General features: G+C 39.6%; 1 long non-coding RNA gene across 1 annotated transcript in view; it reads left to right on the plus strand.

Annotated features, from left to right (window-relative positions):
* The window catches only part of LOC142830496 (uncharacterized), an 86,235-nt gene that overhangs the window by 49,670 nt on the left and 12,615 nt on the right, over nt 1-23,950 (plus strand). Inside the window, exon 2 of the long non-coding RNA XR_012905791.1 lies at nt 19,664-19,715. This is a non-coding gene — a long non-coding RNA (uncharacterized LOC142830496). The remainder of the gene's footprint in view (nt 1-19,663; nt 19,716-23,950) is intronic.

Here is a 23,950-nt window from a genome sequence, read left to right on the forward strand (position 1 = left end):
CTTACGTAAGTTTAAGAAAAAAAAGATAATGGTAACACATGTTTCATTCTTAAGGGATAAGAGAACAATACAAAAGAAAAAGTGGCCTTTTTTCTAAAAAAATTCACTTGCATATAGACTGCTGCCACGTTCTTTCAAAATTAAATCGAAAGAATGCGGCAGTTTTTTCAACAGCGGTAAACCTCATTTTATGAGGAAGAACACCTTTTTTTGAAAAAGGCGTTCTTGACCACAAACAAGGCTTTTTCAAAATAGAGCATCCAGAAGTTTCTATGATTCTATCCCTTTGCCCCCTCTCCATCCACAGATATCCATGTTTGTGTGTATGTGGGGGAAATCTGTAGGAGAGAGGTGGTGAGAAAACTTGCTAAATCATGCTCTTAGGTACAACAAACAACTGATTGTATATTTTAACCAGAAGAATCACAATTTAGCCAGATGTTAATCACTTGTAAGGTACTGCAGTGTCATGAAGTCTTTGGAAATTGGTCTCCTCATTGCAGCTCTGCCCTGCAAGGTGACCTTGGGCAATTCACTTCACTTCTGGGCCTTTTTTTCCCCATCAGTAAAATGGAGGTAAGAAGGCTTAGTTCTTTTTTTTAGTGCTTTGGGCTCTTTGACGACAAGTGTTACATAAGAGCTAGGTAGGTTTATAAACCCATAGTTATAGCTATGCCTCTTTATGTAACAGTTCCCTGGGACCAATGAAGGTCAGATAGGTCAAGTAGAGAATGAATCCAATGAGGCATAACATAGGCACTGCAACAAAAGACAACAGTATAAGGCAAACAATGTGATAGGCCATTAAAACAATTATTTGGGAGGAACTAGGGAGTATTGCTTTCAATATTTGTCTGAAGACAGAGATTCAAATGCAGAGTCTAGAGGGAGCCTGTATCATTCTGATCTTCTGTTTTACGTTCCAACAGATAGCTCTAAAATCTCAGACTAATTAGTAACTGACCCTTATTTGCTATCAGAATAACTACATTGGAGGACCTAATAAAGAAAAAAAAAACCTTAATTTATAATGCCACACTATCTACAAAGGAGAAGAGAAACAAAACGCCTTGCAATACTGCTAGGAAATCCATCCTATTTCACAATTAATTCTCAGATTAATAGAAACCATTTTATTTTGGAAGAGCTAACTGTAGATTGGCTAAGTCCAGTGACAGGAGAATTAGTGTAGGCATTTAAAATAATGTGTACAAAATGTATGCCTGAAAAAAGGAGCAAATACTTTCCATCCATTTCATGGCTTAAGGGCACTTGCACACTGTAAGAAAGTGGTAATATGCAGGTGTAACTACAACCTTTGTTACTATTAAATTCTAATAATCCTTCCTCATGTTGAGTTATCCTCCTAAAGGGACTTTTTAGCAGCACGTTTTAATTGGGGCTGGACACGAGTTTGACAAAGATTTACTGTTGTGGTCCACAAATAGGCAGATTGAAACTGGTTGCTGCTAGTGTGTTACTCCCATCCAGCTAAGAAAAATCCTTTAAAACTGATTCTATGTTCCCATAATTTGTCTTTTCTTATCACTGAGGAGATGCCACATCCTCAGGAAACTGGTTGCTTTGTTGTATAAGAATTGCAATATCATATTAAGACAGTTGAATAATGAGAGACCATTGTTAAAAGCTGTTTAAGGTAACAAATATTGCAAATGCCATTTTGGTCACAGAAAGCTTGTTGTTTCTAATGTAAATAGTCTCTGAACTGTTAATATTGTGTGTGATTTGGTCCTTTTAATAGAATTATTTTAAAACCTAATACAGGAATAATCTGGAGCTCAGATTTTAAACCTTGAGACTGGAGGAGCTGCTGCCCTGGCCAGGGGGCCTATGGTCATCCAAACTTCACAGGTCTACAGGCCACTAGACAACATTAGTATGGAGGGTAATTATTTCGTAAAGTTACCACAGAGGTGAGAATGAAATAGGCCCTCCAGTAAGTTTACAATCTCTGTGGTAAACTGATTAAAATCTGTTGATATTCAGGTAAATAGAGAGAGAGAGATTTGAAAATTGTGCTCTACATATGCTAAAATTCAGAACATTAAGGATCATATGATAGCTGAGCGCTCCAGCAAATTACTTTCCAAAATTAACAATGGGAATAGTTAGTGCAATTGTGGAGACCTATGGACTCCATTCTATACTTTACAAGGTGGCTTTAATCCATCTTTACACCACATGGTTGTTGAATATTACAGCTAAGGATCACCACAGCCGTAATGTTCAGCAACTTTCTTGCTGTGGGTATACTGTAGCATACTGAAGCAGAGATTCTAGAAGCTCTGTGGTACTCCTCTCCAATGCCAAGGCTTGTGGGTGGATCTACATAGGGCTGATTATATCAGCTTTGTGCTGAGGAAATTCTCCCTAGATTAGTACACAGAGCCTGAAGGAAGGTTGTAGTCTGTCTCTCATTAGCTCTCTGTTTTCTTTTCTGTTGAAAATGAGACCCAAAGCCATTTGAAACTCATCTGATTTAGGGTTCCACAAAAAACTTAACTCTAGGCCTCCCCTCAACTCTCTCCTGTACCAGAGCTACTGTTCATTGTGCCTCCTGCACAGAATTGTCCTAAGTAGTCATAGCTGACCATAGAACTAACACCAAGTAAAGGATAATCTTCTGAGTGTGGAGCTGGCATACAGGCTCCTAAGCTATATTCCTCTGTGTGGTGAGCACATGGGGAATAGCTGGGGAAAAGAGGACTTCCCTACACTTTGATGATTTGAACTTGTAACTAGCTCCTTGTAGGCTTTTAAAGAAGTCCTCTGGCTGCCATAAGTGCAAGACAAACCCAGTGCCTGGCCCATACACAATCAGAGCAGCACAAATGGCTTAAAATGATCTTTGTAACTAATCTGTCCTGAGTTGGGCTCTTCAGCTGCAGCCAAGAATATGTATCTCGGTATTTGCCAAAAGACACACTAAGTTGTGAAGACTTTTGGAGCAAATTTGGGCTTATAGTTTTTGCATTGTGATCGTATGGAAATCACTGTTTTAAGTGGCTGTGGCACAAAATTAGGGAAATCTCATTGGTTTCAGGTGATTTGTTTCTAGACCATTCCAACCCTTAGCTTAGTATACAGTACTTGAGGCAAATGAGAAATCCTTGTTCTAAAAGCCATGGCTATTTTGGGTTTGTTTAAACTTGATGCTGTCTAAGGATTTCAGGTTGGGATTAAGTCCACATGAGTGAAAGATAAGAAAATAGGTTAAATTTAAACAGTGTTGGCAGGGACTTTCCCCAAAGAAAACCCATAGCTACAGAACTGTGTTAGCTAGCTACAGCAGATCTTAACTGTAGCAATGATCACTGTAATTTTTTTCTTTTATTTCTCTTTTTAAACATCTTCAAAGATTCATGGAAAACGGACTTAAAAAACAATCCTTCAAAATGAGTTTTTCCTAACCTCCTACTGACTTTTTGGTGTCAATTCTTGTTTTAATTTCATGAAATGTGGGCATAAATTACCTACTCTAAGTTAAGAGGGAGCAATTATCCTACACTTAAAATTCATACTTTTCATGATAGTAGATGGCAGCTAATATGGTAGTCAAGCAGAAGTCCATAATCAGATTACTATTGAAAACTGATTAGAAAACATATTTTTTTTTTACATAAATGGTTAGTCTATTTTACAAACCGGTCAGTACTATTAAATCCTTTTGTGGGAATGAGAACTAAGATAATTAATACTTTATATGGCATTTCTTAGCAAAATAACCAGTAATGCTAAAAAAAAAGGTGTCAAAGCAGGTATTTTGGTAAATGCAATATGAGTAATGAGTCAACAGAAAATTGTAATCACTAAGTTAAAATTTAAATCACTGAGCATTACACCATAATGAAATCACTTAATAAATTGCCACTGTTTGTAGCTATATTTAATCACTCCAAATGTAAATGTATGCCCTAGTACTGCAAAGTGTTGATGATGATTTAGATGTATTGACTCAAATGGGAGTCATGCAGTTCAGTTTCTTTGAAATGCCTAGAAAGTGAAGCCTCCAAGTGCTCCAGTTTGAATGGCTATGAAGATGTAACATAAAGCCTGCTTGGTATGAGATCCCAGAAGGCAAAGACACTGCGACATATTTCTTCTTTCAGGAATATTTATCATCTGTGTGGTTTTCACATGCAAAAATTGAAAAGCAGAAACAATCAGAATTAGTTGACATGCTGTCTCTTTCTTCACAGATCATTCAAAAAAATGTTCACAGATACTACAAGGTTTTTTAGCATAAACTTCAGCACAATTTTGTCTCAGTTTATAAAGGTGTCATTATACTGTTAATTTTTCCAGTTACAGGCAGTCCCCGGGTTACGTACAAGATAGGGTCTGTAGGTTTGTTCTTAAGTTGAATTTGTATGTAAGTAGGAACTGGTACATACTGTAGGGGAAACTCTAGCCAAACATTTCTCCAGAGCTCAGTTTTAGGGTGTGTCTAGACTACATGCCTCCTTCGACGGAGGCATGTAGATTAGCCAGATCGGAAGAGGGAAATGAAGCCGCGATTAAAATAATCGCGGCTTCATTTAAATTTAAATGGCTGCCCCGATCTGCCGATCAGCTGTTTGTCGGCAGATCGGGGGAGTCTGGACGCGATGCCCCGACAAAGAAGCCTTTCTTCATCGACACAGGTAAGCCTCGTGAAACCAGGCTTACCTGTGTCGATGAAGAAAGGCTTCTTTGTCGGGGCATCGCGTCCAGACTCCCCCGATCTGCCGACAAACAGCTGATCGGCAGATCGGGGCAGCCATTTAAATTTAAATGAAGCCGCGATTATTTTAATCGCGGCTTCATTTCCCTCTTCCGATCTGGCTAATCTACATGCCTCCGTCGAAGGAGGCATGTAGTCTAGACACACCCTTAGTCTCCCACACCTCACTTCCCTCAGTCTTTTATTCTCAAGCGGAGGTGTCTGCTGAGAAAAGCCGCTCCACGTCTCCCTGGTCTGCTGGGGGGAAGCAGCTAGTGCTGGGTTGCCTCACCCCATTTGTAAGTAGGGATCTGATGTAAGTCGGATCCATGTAACCCGGGGACTGCCTGTATTTGCAGTAATTTTGGTTTTCACTCTGATCCTGTGAACAATTCATGATTAACAACATCCCGGCCCTAAGTGAATAGACTCCTCCCAACACTTCTTCCCATTTGCAGTTAAAACCTTATGTACTCTGATGGTGAATATATTTTTAGACTCAGATCAAGTCGGGAAATAGATTCCAGAGTTGACCGCCAGTAGAATTTACAAATCTTAGGCTGCCTGCTTGAGCTGCACACTTCAGGCATCTGAATTGACTTTGTGTTACAACAGGCAGACAGTATCCTAAATACAAAGGATTCATACCTCATGGGCTTGTAAGCCAGTTCAGTTTACAGTGAGCTGCTGTTACGTGTTCTGTACAGGAAATTCCATAAGCCGAGTTACATTCTTTACTAAGTGGCAGAAAATGTTTTTTTAGTAATTTGAAGAGTTGATAAGTAGCCTAGAAGAAAAAGCTGGGACTTTGGTTTTTTGTTTTTGTTTTTTCCAGATAGCTGAAAGACTAAACTACTACAGGTTTATCGTACATGCTGTGTTTTTTCATGCAGCTCTAAATCAAATAGTCTTGATTCTAGTTTCACGGAGAGCTTGTTTACACAGAAACTTAAAGAAAAATAACTAAATATAAAAATACTTTAAAATAGGACACGTTTATTCTGAAATAAGTATCCACACACAGACTTGCACCCAAAAACCCTAGATATGAATTAAATCTGATTTAGTTTGTCTTGGTGCAAGTCTGCACAGACCAAACCCATACACTTACAAATCACAAGTAACTTCACTGAAATAAGTCAGAGTGGTCTTAAATCTCCCATGACTTGCATGCTGAAGTATTCATTTAAATATGAACAAAGTGGGTATTTAACCCACTGAGTCAGAACTATTCAGTTATTTTACATCATTGGTATCCTTTTTGATTCATTTTGAACAGATGTAGCTGCCTACATAAGTTGCAAGATACTGGAGAGCCTGACCTATTGAAATTATACTGGTGTAAATATAATATAACTGAGGTCAGCATGAGGTCTATTCAATTTCCAAAACATTGGATTCATTATTATGGGCCACATTCTACTCTCAGTTACACTAGTGTAATTCCCAAATTTTTTCCTTCAAACAGTGGAGTTACTCGAGGATGAAACCCGTGTGACTGACCTTAGAATCTTTGTGTCCAAAACATAGTTGGGTAGGTCACAGCAAAGAAAAACCTATGGGTGGCCTATGCCATGGAGTTCAGGCTGGGAGGCTGTTTCATTACTGTATAGACTTCTGGGAGCTTAGATTGTAGCCTAGACTCTAGGACCCTGTGGAATGGGAGAGCCCTGGAGGTTGGGCACAACCATGGCTGAAATTAAACACAGTAATGAAGCAGTCCTGCTGCAGCCTATGCCCTGCATGTCTGTAGGCTGACCCAAGGCAGCCACAGGTTTGTTCTTTGCTATGTGGAGATGTAGGACAGATTTAAATTAACTTAAACTTTGGGGTATTCTGGCTGGTGTTCTGGTTTGGCCCATTACGAAAGAAGGGGCTAGCAGTGAAAACTGGATCAAATACCTGGCAACATCACACAATTTGGTTCCATGATTTTATAAACATAAGGGCCAGTCAAAAAGTTTTGGGGTCCACTCTGGGTCCAGATTCTGAACTCCCAGAAAATATTCATAACAATGACTCACTGATTGGTTCCACACTCTCTATTCTAAATTTCATAAAACTGCTTGGTTTAATTAGTGAACTAATAAAGCCAAATCTATGCTTATGAAGGTTCAAGTAGTTACCAAAAAAAAAATCACTAAATATTAAAAACGTTGTTCTGTGAAGGTTCTGAGACTGTTGACAATTAGGGGTAATTAAATTTCATAATCTTTCCTTTCCTCTCTTCCTCCCCATCCTTTTAGTCTCTGACTCTTCATAATATTTGCTCTGTAAATATCTAAGACATTTATTGATCACCACTGGCAAACCCTTCTAATTGAGAGGGAAGTTCATTAAATAAGAACATAGAAAACTGCTATATCTGGCTGTCTGAAACTAAGTGACTATCTAATAGACTATGCATTTGTGACTACAGTGTAAATTGGAGTGGAGTACAAAAAAACATGTAAAATGATTATGATATCTTACCAGAAATGATCATTTTTACTCATGATGTTTGCTGCTTATGTATTTCTCATGGAAAGTGATGCAAGATGCAGCATTTTTTATTCATAGTCCTGCTGAGCTATTGACTGACATTATTTATATTTAATACACCCCAAAGTAGGGAAAACACAGTGAGAGCCCTCAGCTCCAATACTTGAAACTGGCTTTGTGGGGAACTAAGTTAGCTGCAGGCAATATAAATGGAAAAAAGTAATGGATTAAGAGGAAAAAGTGGTCAAATTCTTGAAAGAAGTGTTAAGGTACAAGAGAAGAATCAAGATGAGACAGTTGGTTGATGATGCAAAGATTATAGTGAGTCCAACTCTAGAAGACCAATTCATCCAAAAGATATTTTAGTGTATTATTCTTATGCCACAATTTATTGTAAATGAATACCCATATTAACATAAGAACTTAACATAAGAACATAAGAATGGCTGTACTGGGTCAGACCAAAGGTCCATCTAGCCCAGTATCCTATCTGCCGACAGTGGCCAGCACCAGGTGCCCCAGAGCGGGTGGACCGAAGACAATGATCAAGCGATTTGTCTCCTGCCATCTCTCTCCAGCCTCTGACAAACAGAGGCCAAGGAAACCATTTAATCCCCTGGCTAATAGCTTTTTATGGACCTAACCTTCATGAAATTATCTAGCTTCTCTTTAAACTCTATTATAGTCCTAGCCTTCACAGCCTCCTCTGGCAAGGAGTTCCAGAGGTTGACTACACGCTGTGTGAAGAAGAACTTTCTTATATTAGTTTTAAACCTGCTACCCATTAATTTCATTTGGTGTCCTCTAGTTCTTCTATTTAGGGAACTAATAAATACCTTTTCTTTATTGGCCCTCTCCACACCATTCATGATTTTATATACTTCTATCATATTCCCCCTCAGTCTCCTCTTTTCTAAACTGAAAAGTCCCAGTCGCTTTAACCTCTCTTCATATGGGACCCGTTCCAAACCCCTAATCATTTTAGTTGCCCTTTTCTGAACCTTTTCCAAGGCCAAAATATCTTTTTTGAGGTGAGGAGACCACATCTGTACACAGTATTCAAGATGTGGGCGTACCATAGTTTTATACAAGGGCAGTAAGATATTCTGGGTCTTATTTTCTATCCCTTTCTTAATAATTCTTAGCATCCTATTTGCCTTTTTGACCGCCACTGCACACTATGTGGATGTTTTCAGAGAACTGTCCACGATAACTCCAAGATCTCTTTCCTGATTTGTCGTAGCCAAATTAGCCCCCATCATACTGTACATATACTTGGGGTTATTTTTCCCGATGTGCACTACTTTACACTTATCCACATTAAATTTCAGTTGCCATTTTGTTGCCCAATCACTCAGTTTGGTGAGATCTTCCTGGAGTCCCTCACAGTCTGCTTCAGTCTTGACTATCCTAAACAGTTTGGTATCATCTGCAAACTTTACCACTTTACTGCTTACCCCTTTCTCCAGATCATTTATGAATGAGTTGAACAGGACTGACCCTGGGGGGACACCACCAATTACCCCTCTCCATTCTGAAAATTTACCATTTATTCCTACCCTTTGTTTCCTGTCTTTTAACCAGTTCTTAATCCAAGAAAGGACCTTCCCTCTTATCCATGGCCATGTAATTTACACAAAAGCCTTTGGTGAGGGACCTTGTCAAAGGCTTTCTGAAAATCTAAGTATACTATATCTACTGGATCCCTCTTTTCCGCATGTTTGTTAACCCCTTCAAAGAACTCTAACAGATTAGTAAGACAGGATTTCCCTTTACAGAAACCATGTTGACTTTTGTCCAACAAATTATGTTCTTCTACATGCTTCACAATTTTATTCTTTACTATTGTTTCGACTAATTTGCCCGGTACTGAAGTTAGACTTACCGGTCTGTAATTGCCCGGATCGCCTCTAGAGCCCTTTTTAAATATTGGTGTCACATTGGCTACCTTCCAGTCATTAGGTACGGAAGCCGATTTAAAGGATAGGTTACAAACTACAGATAATAGTTCAGCAATTTCCCATTTGAGTTCCTTTAGAACCCTTGGATGAATGCCATCCGGTCCTGGAGATTTGTTAGCATTAAATTTTTCTATTTGTTCCAAAACCTCCTCTAATGACACTTCAATCCGGGACAGTTCCTCAGATCCATCAACCAAAAAGGACGGTGCAGATTTGGGAATCCCCCCAACGTCCTCAGCCGTGAAGACTGAAGCTGGAACTGTACTTATAATATTCCCATTAAACATCTTTATTTCACCCTTTAAATAAAACTTTACTCCAGAATCCACAAAACATGTAATTTCACAACAGCTATTAGCCAAACACAGCATAGCAGACCTGCTGAGACCATGTCATGGATTTAAAGATAAAGGGCAGTTTTTTGGTATTAACTAGAGATGTGGGGGGTTGTTGTTGTTTTAAGATAAAGAATGTGGTAATAAGCTTGCAAAGCATAATGTCAGTGGCTTGTTTATTTACTTCATTAATGAGTTTTTACTCTACTGCAGTGATATTCAAATCTATTTAAAGTCAGTTCTTGGTAAAGCTTTTTGTAGTATCAATGAAGTACTGAGGGATAAAATGTTATTGAGTTCAATAGATTACTTCTTACTCTGGAAGACCCAGATGTGATAAAAACCCAACACAAAAGACACACACAACCATTCATGGAGATGGAGGTAATTTTAAAATGCTGTGAGTTCTCTTCATTAGTCTGAACAACTCTTCCTGTAAACTTTTCCTCATTCCTTAGTTCTGTGTATGTTCAGATCCTTAGCTTCATTAGCCCTTGTACTATGGTGAGGAAAGCACATCTTTATTTCATGGGTAAAAACAACCAGTACATGGTATAGCTTAAAATTCCAAAGCAATGTACAAATATTCACTAAGCAATAAAAGAGTCAAATATATTTTATAACCACAACTTCACAAATTGAGACCATGTCCATACTTTTAATTTCCCCCCTCAATTGGTTCACATTCCTGGAATGTCCTCCTGCTTCCTGAAGCAATCGTATGTTCAGATTACCATTAGGAGTTGGCAGAACTGCTGTGTCAATTCACAGTAGTATTTGTTTTGCTATCCGTCAGCAGGTGCTTTTCTCCAGTATTTCTCCTATCTCAGAATTTGTTTCCTTGATGAGTTCTTATTTCAGGGATTAGTCCTATTTCAGTATTAACTTGTTCCTACAAGTTCCCTTTTTACATGTATTCTGTATCTCTTCTGCGTTCTGTTACTTATAATGTTAACTCTTTTCTCTGGATCCATAAATGGCTCCAGGGAACAGACATATCTAAAGCAGAACATTTTCAAAAGTTCAGAGTAATTTTTCAGAAATCTGCAGATGAATGCCAAATTGCCAAGCTAATGCTCCAAAATTTCACAAGCACTCTAGAATATACCCTTTGTACACATGGGGCCAGTACTTACAGATTCATGGCATGCCATTTTATTTCTTGATTCATGTCAGCTTTTTATAAAGAGAAGAATTAACATTGCTAAAAATGTCCTATTTGAAGGTCTTTAAACAGAGTAGCTCACTTTTGCTGATAGTAGCTAATTTACAATGAGTCACTCTCTTTTCCAGAGGGGAATACTTGCTATTTCCCTTTTCAGCAGCACCAGCAAATGGCATGAATGTACAGAGAATCATAAACACCGCAATAGAATACTCAATAATGATAAAAATGGGCCTAATTCTGTGTTCTCTGTGCTCCCCAAACTCCCATAGATTTAAAAGCAAGACCAACAAATTGGTTCCAAATGTGAACCTATAACATACGGCTTGAGGCTTGCACTTGCAACTCCATTTGAAATCAATGGCAGACAAAACCAGGTAGGGTCTTGCAGGATTTCGTCAAAAGCAAGTAATTGTTAAAGGTACAGAACTCTAATATGTCAGTAGCTCAGAACTGATTAGACCAGCGCATTCTATTTCAAAGAGACGTAAATATCCTCTCTTCTCCAGGGTGCCTTCCAACAGTCATATTCTGCACCTGAGTAATGTCACTGTGACGGACCGGGCCGTGTCTGGGCACAGCTGAGGGCGTCCACTCAGGGTGAATTGCTCAAATCCGGGGGTCCTTACAGCCCCCAAACTGGTGACCTCTCCAAACAGGCCACAAACCAGTCTCAGAGCGCTTCAGCTGCCTGCCTGAAGCCTCATGAGCAAAACCCCTCCGACACCCCAGCAATATCCGTGCCCCAGCTGGCCCCGGGCCTCATAAACAGGTGGGGGGTCCTAACACCCAATCCCACCTACCCCGAACAAGTTCTGTCCGGTTCCAAGATCCCTGGTCAATTTACCCTCTGGATCTTACCTACAAATCACGCTGGGCCAATCCTTTAGAATCTAAAACTAAAGGTTTATTATCACAAGAAAGAAAAGCATGAGAGTCAGGTTGTTAAAGAATAGTACTTTACATGCATCGAATCTCCCAGTCCTCGATGCAGGCTCTAGCAGAGATGTTACAGCTGCTGGTTTAAAAGTTCTTGTTGCACATCCTAAGATCAGGGTGGGTTCACAGGTCTTCTGGGCTCTTCAATCCCTGCAATGCTGCCTCTGGGATGAAGTGCTGAGCTGAGAACAAAATGGCATCGACCACATGGCCTCTTTATACCTCCTTTCTGGCCTCTTCTTGTATATAGCAGGTCACCTGGTCTTCAGCCTCTCTCTGCTGGCCGCTCTTAGGTCTCCGCCCTCATGCTTTAGGTGTGTCCTTGGCCCATCAAGTGCCATTGTCCCACAGGGCCTGGCTAATCAGCCTGTCCATAGCAATGCTCAACCACATCCAAAGAAATATTCAGCTTCCACACAGATTACAGATTCCTACCTACACACACAGACATTATACACCCACATAAATAGCGTACACAGGATCAGCAAACAATAAGCTCCCATTCAATATCCCACATGGCCCCCTTTTATACCAATTTCTGGGGCCAACACCCCCACCTAGGGGTGCAGCAGCGATATGGCTGCTTCCCTCCAATTCGGTAATGTGACAGTCACTCACCCTCTTTCAAGGCCTTATAGCACAGCATGAAAATCATCCTCGCATTAGTGCTCCAGAAGAAACTGGAGATGGGCCCAAGCCATACAGTTTGAATCTAGCTTCAAATCCAAACTTATTAGGATGATTGAGCATATTTGAGAGCAGGGATTTGGCTCAGTCCTTGATAGAATTTTTCCATTCTGGATAATTTCTGAGGGAAATTTGTTTGTTTTGTGGTGTTTGTGGTATCACTAAATTCTGAATTTCAACACAAGAAAACACAAACAAATGTTTTTAAATTATACATGTGGAGCACATCAGTTCGGTTTGTGATGCAATAGAAATTCTCACTGTAGAGAGAGGGTCTATCTCCTCAGTTAGCTGAAGAATCAGGGTTCAACTCTAAATCCTTTGCATGGCAATATGCTTTGGTCCAGCCCATAAAGTCTTTTTAAAAAGATTTCAGTGAGTGAAGGGAACTGACCACTATCAGTGTCTTTGTAAGTGTACATTCTGCATTTGTTATGATTTTTAAATGAAGGATAATTGCTGCCAGGGTGCTAAGAGTCTTAGTTGAATGTCAGTGTATTCTTTAAAGAATCTGACATGTTGCTTACAGTCTCTATAGTGATAAGATGCTTCTGCAAGAGGTAACCAACTATGGCTTGCTGCATTCATTTTGCAATGTTATTTGTAAAGGTTTGGTTTCAAAGCACTGCAGTGTAATTTGGACAAAACTGCTAATAGTGTTCAAAAGAGGCATAGCATGAGTTTACACTTCTTTCAGAAGAAACACCATGTATAGTTGGTCATGTTGTTTAACGCAACTTTTATTATACTACTGCCAATGAGTCATATGCTACCCATTATTTTAGTCTAAACACAATTTATGTACTAGTATTACCTTGTTGGTTCTTTTGTTAGCAGTCTAGTTATACTGGTAGAATCCCTCATGTGGATACAGTTTTATATTGGTATAAATACGCTTATTCTGGTCCCCTGCAGTATTAACCAGTATAACAAGCTCAGCATTACAGGGTTGTAATGCTTTAACTACACCATCTTCTTAAAAATATTTTTGAAAGTTTGCTTTTGTTTGTTTGTTTGTTTGTCCCAAAAGATCTTCGAAATGGTAAGAGCTAGAAACATCAAATTTTGCACAGGTACTACTGATTTCCTAACTTAAATAACTGGATTGGCTATATCTCAAAATTGGTTCCCCCAGAGCCCCAATTGGGTCACTAATTAACTTTTAGTAGTGCCTGATCATAGGCATTTGCTGGACTCTTCTGTTAAGCATGTCACATAAACTGCAACTATGAGATCCTTTCCCTACGATAACCAAAAAAGTACTAGCTATGTTAATTTCTTAAAGTAATATATAAGAGAAAAGTATTTCCAATAAAATATGCTATGTTAATGTCATTGACATAGTTCATTCATCACACCTTTTCTTATATTTTCCCTGGGCAATGCCGAGTATTTCTGCTAGTTATAAATAGAGTAGTTCAACATTTGTATGCAGACCAGGATCTACACCTGCTTTCTTCAACAACTTATCAGGATGATGGAAACACGATAATGTCTATGAGGTAATGATATTAAAGGTGATAATTGGGGACGCTATCTTTGTAATGGGTGAGATAATTAGCCTCTTTGTTAAGCCCCATTCGTAAAGTGTCAAATTTAATCATGAATGACAGTTCAGAGGCTTCTCTTTGAAGTCTTGTGTTAAAGCCTCTTTGAAGCAGGATGCAGGTAATAAGGTTGTTGAGACAATGCCCAGGCTGGTTGAAATGGCAAGAAGCTGTTTTTAATTTGTGAAACTGTCTGATGTCTGTTTTGTAGGCATTGATTCTTTGGCGAAGTGTCCGAGAAGTTTGTCCAATATATATAGCAGAAGGACACTGTTGGCACATGATGGCATAAATTATATTTCTGGATGAGCAGGAATATGTGTTCTTGATCTTATAACTGGAATGGTTAGGTCCAATGATGGTATCAGCAGAGCAAAGCTTTGTCCACATATTTACTCTGAGGCTAAGAGGCTAATTATCTCACCCAGTACAAACATAGCTTTCCCAATTATCACCTCTAATATCATTACCTCATAGACATTAACCTCCCACCCCTCATCCGCCCTCTGTTCTAAAATCTGATTTGTCTATTTTATATGTGTTCACTTTTTTTTGTTTGTATCTCTTTGCTATATATGGTCATGCCAATTTTCTTCCACAATTTGATCTGAGGAAGTGGGTCTGGCCCACGAAAGCTCATCACCTAATAAACCATCTTGTTAGTCTTTAAAGTGCTGCATAGTCCTGTCTTTTGTTTCTGTTCAAATGTAGCACGTCCTTAAGAAATGTTCCAAGGTATTTATCAGATGAACCAGTTTAGGGTAGATCCACCAGCTTCAATTTTTAATCACAGCAATATTAAACTGAAGGGAAGCATGTCTCATTAAAATAACCCAGTCTCGGCCACCACTAAGATTTGGACACGGGACTTTTACTTACGACAAGTGAGAGCCTACAAATGAAGCTGAAGGACTCAGGGCCAGATTTTTATAGGTCTTTAAGTATCTGAAGATGGACATAGTTAAATCCATACCTACCTGGAGTTTTAGAACTTTTTACATGCCCAACTCACATTCACTTCAATGGCAATTAGATACCTACTGGCTTTGAAAATCCTACTAAATGCTGAACTATCTTAAAAAATCTAGGCCTTAACAATGAGCTGGGAGGAGCAGAAGGCAGTTATTCTCTGTAGATCAACCACAGAGATGACATGAACAATGAATTACAGATTTTTAAGGTTCCTCGCACAATGGTAAGACAGCCAAGTATCTAGGTTATATTCGAGGAAAAAGACATTAACAAAAGAGCATCTGAAGCAATGATAATAGTGTCAGCAGCATACTTTAACATTTGTGAAGCCATTAAAGTAAAGAAAAAAAGAAAACCAGACTAAGAAATGGGGTTGGTTATTTTTTTGGATCACTCACAAATTTAGAAAGGTTCTGAGTAAAACTTTCATTAAAAAAAGACAATAACTTTTTTACTGATGAGGATGAAGTACAAAGAATACCATGACAGAAAAGCACTACCCAAGCTGTATTTTTTTCTGAATATCAACATGGCTTATTGAACCAACCAAAAGCTTTTTATGTATCAGAAATGTTTGCATATACACTTAATAAAAAAAAACAACAAATAGTCCTGCAGCACCTTAGAGACTAACAAAAAATGTAGATGGTATCATGAGCTTTTATGGGCACAACCTAGTTCATCTGAGCCCACGAAAGCTCATGATACCGTTTACAATTTTTGATAGTCTTTAAGGATGTGTCTGCAAACCACCCTTACCTCGTAATACCTTATTTCAAAATTTGTTGCTGTCTACACAGTGCCAAATTTCAAAATAAAGTGCTATTCCAACAAGTCCCTTAACCCTCCTGGAATGAGGGTTACAGGGATGCCAGAATAGCACACCCATTATTTTGAAATATATTTTGAAATTACAGCTGCATTTAAAGACATGGATTTGCTATTTTGGGATACTTCTGGTATCCAGAAATAGCCCCTCTGTCTAGACGTAGCCCAAGGGGCTGCAGGACTATTTGTTGTTTTTTAAGTTTTTTCACTTACAGACTACCTCAGCTAACCTCTGTAACTTTTATACAGTACGTAGTGATCTTTACATGCCATTCTTTGAATTAGATCACTCTTCAAAATGTATCTGTAAGATATGGTAAGGCATAGAAGTGGGATTCAAACCACACAAATTGGGATTGTTTATTTACTAGTGAGACAAGTATACAAGACGTTTTGCCATGACTGAATAGGGTTGCACAGTGTTGCACAGAGAAGTGTGTTGCATTGGCCATTAGTGCGTGGTGAACATGTCTGTAAAGTTTTTGGTATACAAATGTAAGTAAAATTTATATTTTGAATGAAGCAGGTCTCCAGAGAAATGCTGCTTCCGTTCTCTGCACATCTAATATCTATACTTGACAGATTGCTTCCCCTGGTAGTTGCTGAGCATAGCGCAGCCATAGAAGATGCTATGTTCATGTTTCTAATTATATAGGGAAAGCTGAATGACATTCTATTATTTGAGAAGAAGCCAGAGCTCATGTAATTACAGTGTCATACATATTTATAAGACTATATCAGCAACTTAAGTGGGGACATTGCCTAGCTGAGTGTTTAACTGTGCATCTTTAATATTTCTTTTAACATGAGATGTAATTCAGCAAAGCATCCATGCAAGTCTCGATTTTTAAGCACATACTTAAGTGCTTACCTGAATAGGGATGGATTTAAGCACATAAGTGTTTTGCTGAATTAAAGCCTTTTTTTTTTGAGGAAACGTACAACATACTTTTTGTAACAGCATCAAATCCTTCAAACACTTAAGCATGTCTCTAGCATTACAGACATGAGTAGCCATGTTGACTTCAGTGGAACTACACCAGTGAGGAGTTTAGTGAATGTGTTTGCAGATCTAGAGGTACAGCAATAGGAAGTCCAGAAGAGTACATTATATCCAGATAATTGTGTGTGGATGAGTGTATGAACACATACTGATGCTGCTGCCAGAAAATGTGTAGATAGTTTTCTTAAGCAAATGTATTTCACTACTGGTCTTTTGGGAATGGAACTTGAAATGATTCTTTAAAAATAAGTTCATTGGTGAGGTGGAGCATTAACCATTTCAAAACAGATTGGTCTACCGTATGCAGATTTATGTTTTTCTTCCTTAGTTTTTCATTGTTTCCATGTTGCTTCTAAAGAAGCCCATTTCAAATTAAAGTAAATAAATTATCCGAATTGTTAGTAACATTATCAGATACATCTGTTAATGGGAGTTGTGAATTTTCTGGGAAGAAAGAAAAATCAGTGATTCATAAATTTTTCTAGATTCCTGTATTTTAATCCCGCAACAGATTTTGTTTCTCCTTGAGTGATGCGATCACTTTATGGAGTTGTTATAGACTTTTCCAAATTGTTTGCAAAAATGTCCAGTGTTAAGAAATACATTCCTTTCTGCTTGTATCACATTTGATCTTCTCTTTAAAAAACACAAGTACAGTGAAACCTTTGTTATCCAACTCTCTGTTAATCAGAAAACTTTGTTAACCGGCATTGCCCCCAGCCACAATACTGTCACATCTTCAGGGGCACAGGCCTGGCTTGGTTTACCATGATTGGTTTAACGATTTTTTATTTAAGAAGTACTAATCATCTTTAACTCAAAATAGAAATGTGAGACCAACTGCCTCACACTACAAAACTACCAATATTAAAAACTTGAGTTTTACTATTATTGTCCATTGGTTTTTCCTAGGTTGATGGCACCCTCAGATAACCAGAATTTTTAGATAACCGGAACACCCTAATCCCTGAGTGTGCTGGATAACACAGGTTTTACTGTATTTACAACTATTTTTAGCTGGTAGAACTACAGCAAAATAAGCCCACGGTAAGCTTATAATAGATGTAAGTATACAAATTATACCTTTTCTAGAATTTGCTTAGTTAAATTTTCTGAAAAAAATAATTTTTCCTTTCTTCACACACTAACACTTTAAGACCCCATCTGAAAAAGTGTTGAGTGACTCCTGTGAATTCCTGAATGCACTCATCTCCCAAGTTTATTAGATCTTTCAGTTCCTCTATGCAACAACTCAGATACTAGTAGCTGTGATTTAAATTGAATGATTCAGTAAAGTTATTCCTGTTCTTTTCTGGATTGGGGTTGAGTGTTCTCCATCTTTTTCTTCCATCAACTCAGCTCCCTGACTACTTTCATCAACTGCGGTTCTTTATTCCCCATCATTCCTGCTGTTTGGCACTATGATCTCCAGGTTTTCATGGCTGGTAAAACATTGCATTACATTCCTAGGGCTATCAAGCACAATTACAGCTACTAAATACCTTCTGGCTAGTTTCACAGTCATCCTGCTCATTCAGCATCCCTTGTTTGTGCTGGTTCATTCACCTGTGCTTTCCCACCTCTAATCTGCAATCCCACATGCAGAGCTGGACAAAGAGTGGATTTTTCAGTTTGTGAGTAATTCCAAAAAGTTGAAAAGTGTGGTTGTGACCTGAAATGATTTTTTTTTCTAAAGCTTTGGACTAACAGGAAACTGAGAAAACATTGTGAGTTCTGTCAGTCAAGAAATGCTGATCAACGTGAACCAGTTTTTCATTGTGATTTTAGGCATTCCACTCTAAACAAAGGAAGCTGAGATTCATAAAATGGTGACGGGTGGAGGTTGGGTCCCCTTAGAACTTTTAGTGTGCAGAGTTCCCAGCTGGAATGGGAGGGACTAGATTCAGTTCTGCCCTCTGGGGGGGCATTCTGGTATCTTTCTCAACCTCTGCTGTTGAAGCTGTTCTACTGTGGATAAATAATTAAGTTGTCATTGGAGTAGGGGCTTAAAGTGAGTATTCCATGTCCCAGGTGATTACTCTAACCAAGAGTTGGAGAATCATTCTCTCTCGCGCACTCTCTTTTTAGCTTGCGATGAAGTAGTTGTTGTACAAGACAAACAGTGTGGGTGGAGCTGCCACCAGTTTTGCTTAGTGAGCTACAGGAAAGGCAAGCTGTTTCTGACAGTTGGGATTCTCAGAAGCAAATCCTCCCCTCCACCCCCCCACCCCCATCCTGTTGTTGTATTAGGTGGCTGTGTTTACTGCTGTTCCCATGTCCAATGGGTTAATATATGCTCTTTACTCAGTTGAGGAGTAATTAAAAAGGTCCCAAAGATATTCTCTACACTTACAATGAACCAGTAATGTCTCCAAAATACACTGTATAGCTGGTGGGTACTCACAGGGTATTTGTCTACCTGTCACTTACTTTAGAAAATTGTGGGACATAGTTTATGCTCACAGAAGCTCTCGTGCAGGACGGTGCTTAAGCACATGGCTAGCTCTAAGCAAGTGAGTAGTCCACTCTTTGGGGTTGGGACTTCTTCAGTCCTTAAAATTAGACACAAGCTTAAATAACCCCTTGAACTGGGACTATTGCAATGTGCATCTGCCCACCAAAGAGCCTCAGGTGCTAATAAGCAAGTATTGTTACACTACAAAGCACTTGCTAGCAATGGTAAATTTATTGAGATAGTTTGTTTTTAAACAAACTTTAGTTGCCTCATTAAGATTTCCATGTCAAGAACAGAAATAAATCTGCTCTGTACAACGGTAATTTGAAGAACCATTCTGAGACGTAAACCGTTGCTATAAAAATAGCTTTCATGAGCAAGTGCCAGGAGTGGCAGCACTTCTCAAAGTGAATAATCTATTTCAGGTCTCAAAATTCTGTTAATTTGAGGGGGTTTCATGGATAATGTGTTGCATGCACAATACATTTTGGAAATATGGAAATTTAAGTTTTTTTTAAACTGTGAAGCGTCAGTTTCTTTTCTCCTGTTTTCTCTGTGTTCTAACAGTTTCCATGGATGCTGTGGAGTTAGGAAGAGGAGGGCATGGAATTATGCTGTGGTAAGCTGTTCTTGTAATGAGTTGTCTCGGTCCCTTTTTCATTCTGGAATGGCTCACTGTCATCACTTTCAAAGTCATTTAATAGCTGTACTAGGTCTAAATCAAAACTTACATTCATATTTTTTACTTGATAGTTGTACCGAAGGCTTGAGTCAGCATCGGTCATGGTTGAATGCAGACATTTTCTGTAGTGGCTCCCATCCAACTTGGAAAATGTTACTGCTATCACTTTTGACACAGCACAGCCATGCTATTTGCCCCTACCTGCCAACTACTATATAGATTCCAGTTTTTAACTATTAGAATATTCTTATTTGTAAATTTGTGTCAGAGGTGCTAAAACTTATGGCTTCCTGAAGACTTATGTTATAAGGAGTGATTTATACACATTGTTTTATGGTCTACACTCTGGATTTTGTGCCACTGTGTATATAACATATATTCCAATGAAATCAGAATATTGTCAATAAATCATGAAAAGAAATGGGAGAAGAGAGTTCTAAAGTAAGAGACCAGGGAAGGGAAGGAAGTGTGAGAAATTATGCAAGTGTGAGAAATTATAAAAAGGGGGATGCCATGTAATAAGGAGAGATTGGATAAAAGTCAAGAGGAGGCTAAAGCAGAAAGGAGAAGACCTGGGACAGCAATAACAGAGAAAAGAGTAAATGAAGAAGTGTGAAGAGGGCATATAAGAAAGGGGAAAAGGGTAGAAAGATGAGTTAGTAAGGGTATGTCTACACAGCAGCATTATTTCGGAATAACTGGCATTATTCCAAAATAACATAATGCGCATCTACACTACAAGCATTTATTCTGAAATAATGTTGAGCTGGCAGACTTCTTACTCATGGTAACCCTCATTTCACAAGGAGTATGGGAAATTGAAGGAAGAAGTCTTCCTTCAACTTTCTGTGGGGTATGCAGCACCAAAAGCTGAAATAAGCTATTTCAACTTCAGCTATGAAATGGACAAAGCTGAAGTTGTGTAGTTTATTCTATGTAAATGTCTTTCAGTTTGAGGGAGCAACAGATGTGAAAACTATATGTCTCATTATACTGAGCAGAACAAGTCCACTCCTACTGTATGCTGGTGCAGGCTCAGGAGAAAGGGGGGAACACTTGCAGGGTGTGCATACCCCCTGCATGATTTACACCTCATTCTGTAGGGGCCAAATTAGTGTGATCATCACTCCATAGAAAACAAGGTTCTAGCACTGTGCTTTACAGTAGACCTCTAGCTGGAGTAGTGGATGTGGTAGATGTAGTTGCTACTCACCCATCTGGAGTAAGGATTCATTCTGTCTTAGCTCAGAAGGAACTTACCAGTGAGAAGCCCAGCTGCTTAAGCTTTTCATTGTACCAAACTATAGCACTTGGGTACCATAGCGATAAGTGTCTTAGATCTCCGATTCTCAGCTTTTAATGACTTGAGATTTTAGCATGACCCACTGTTGTTTGGGGACTGAGGGAGTAAATCAATGGCAGGAGACTGTGAGACTTTTTTTTTCTGAGTGCTGCTACATGGAATATTGATGTATGATGGCTTCTGTAAACTGGTTGGCATTCTAGGGAAGGTGTGTTCTGAATAGAGAGTGCTGGTGTGTATGGAGGTGGTAAGAAACCCATGGATAGTGCAACTGACCTTTATAATTAGCCTTTCAAAAAAACTGGGATGGTTCTTGTGGATGCAAATTATTAAGAAAAGCATTGTAAGCCCCAAGTATTCCAGGCAATGTTGCTTTATAACATTATTCTTTAAATGGAGGCAAGATTTATGTAAATCAGAGTACTTAAGTGTGAAAAGTCAATTGCTTCCATGAGAGATTGTGTAGATGAGCATATATCAAGGACACATGGGAAGGAACAGCAAAGTGTTGAGATTTGCATATGACAAACAGAAGGGAAACTGGATCCAAACCACTCTGGAAACAATGGGTGATGTGGTAGGCCAAGTGACTTACACTGTTTGAATATCTGAAATGTGTCTTAATGAGTGTGAGAGCGACTAATGAGAAAGGGGGTTGTATGTTAAATAAGCACACCTGTGAGACTGCTCAGGGACAGGTTCTGGGATAAACTAAAAACCATTAGCTCAGTGTCTGGCAGCAGTAAAATAAACAGTCCTTAGAGAAGCACAAATCTGGTGCTTTAGCAAGATGCAAGGAGCTGATAAGAATACACCCGCAGTGTTGTACACAAATCTACGGATTACTGAAGATAGAACAAAGGTATAGAAAGGGACAGGAGGAGTAAGAATGATGAATCGTCTTGGGGGGTATATATTAGAAAAGGAGATTATAGGGAGATGTGTGTGAAATGTAGACTTCTGAAAACTTATGTTGCTACAAATTTCTGTTCAAAGTATTTAGTTAGATGTCATGCATGTGTAAACGCTTTGGCCAAGTAAATCAAGTTTTAATCCAAGAACTATTAGAGAATAATCATTGCATTTCTTATAAATGTCAAGTCAGTTTTATAGTCTAGACCAGTGGTGTTCAGCCCGCAGGCTGCTTGGCCCAATCAGTAGACAGCTGCAGCCCATATGACCTCTTCAGATTGGCATCCTCCCAATGTATGTACTCTCACCTTAAACACAGCTACATACATGGCCTACCGGGATCAATAGATTGACAGTCACAGTCTAAAAGTAATGTGGACTAACGCTGAGCACTCAGAGTACTTTGACTGGAGCCCATGGGCCAGATTCTGGCCTCTGCTCTGGCTGTTACCTGTGCAAAGCAGCTGCACAACAGATTCACCTCTCTCCTTTCATCCTGGGAGAAAGGAATACGTACTGTTTGATCCATGGATACTGGTAGACTCGTGTCTGAGCCGCTGCAGCAGGATGCAGTTACATCACCTCTGAAAGTTATCTAACTTGCACGAGACACCAGAATAGATCCTGAACACTCACAGGATGGTGGAGAGGGTATATAGACAGTGTACAGCCTCTTTTACACACACTAGGATATGTGCTGGGCAGAAAGTTCCACTAAGTCCCAGGACCTTGCCCTTTGTTGTCTTATTCCATTTATATTAATGGCTCAGTGGAAAGCTCCTTACTTATGTTAATCTTCACTCTGTTCCTCAAATAACTCCATTTAATTTCAGTGGGACTTCTTGGGCAGAGGTACTGGGAAAGAAGTAGAGGTGTAGTTCAGGGCAGAATCTGACACCTTAGCATTTGTGTGCCTCTGCAAATAGTGGAAACAGGTGTGCTACTCTGCTCTCCTAGGGTATGTCTACACAGCAAAGTTATTTCGAAATAACAGCCATTATTTCAAAATAACTTTACTAGTATCTACACAGCCAAACTGCTATTTTGAAATTAATTTGAAATAGTGGAGCGCTTATTTCGAATTTGGTAAACCTCATTCCATGAGGAATAATGCCAAATTTGGAATAGCTATTTCAAAATAAGTGCTGTGTAGACACTTATATCAAAATAGGGGGCCTCCAGCCTTCCCAGGGTGCCCTAGTGGCCACTCCAGCCTCAACCAAGAACATACTTCTCCCTTCCCCCCTCCCCGGAGACCTTAAAGGTATTGACTCTGGCCACAGTGCCTGTGCCAGCTCCAAGCCTGCCAGCCCAGAGCCAGCAGTCACTGCCTCAACCCACTGGCCCCAAAACATGAGCCAAGAAGACACTGGCAGCTAGCCCTCCACTGCTCCCCAGGAGCAGTCTGCCAACTCCCAGGAGCCTGCTAGGGCCCAGAGAAGGCGGGCACCTTCCTGGCCCACGGTGGAGATCATGGACCTTATTCAGGTTTGGGGAGGATGCCCCCAACGTTCATGATCTTCACACTAGATGGAGGAATGTGGCCGTCTATGGCAGGATAGCTGCCAGCCTGGCCACCAAAGGCCACATGCGAACCCAGAAGCAGGTTTGCATGAAAATCAAGTTGGTCCGGCGAGACCCCCAACCCTGAGCTTCCCTTCCTGCTTCTTCCCCTTCTTCCCCCTTCCAGCTCCCTCCTCTCAGGTTTCCCCCTCCTCCCTCCTGCCCTCTCTTTTTCCCCTCTCCAACTTCCTTTCCCAAGTCTCCCAAGAGTTTCATTCCCCTCTCTCCCAGTTTTGTTAAATAAAGAGAGTTTGTGTTCATGAAAATACACATATTTTATTTGACATCAGGAAGGGGGGTTAGGGAGGGGTAAGTGGAAGGACGTGAGGGAGGAATGAGGCAATAGGGCCCAGTGGGGCAGACCAAGGAGGCTCTTAGTGCTCCTCAGGGTGAA

This window comes from Pelodiscus sinensis, chromosome 8 (genome assembly GCF_049634645.1).
Source record: "Pelodiscus sinensis isolate JC-2024 chromosome 8, ASM4963464v1, whole genome shotgun sequence".
NCBI classification, from domain to species: Eukaryota; Metazoa; Chordata; order Testudines; family Trionychidae; genus Pelodiscus; species Pelodiscus sinensis.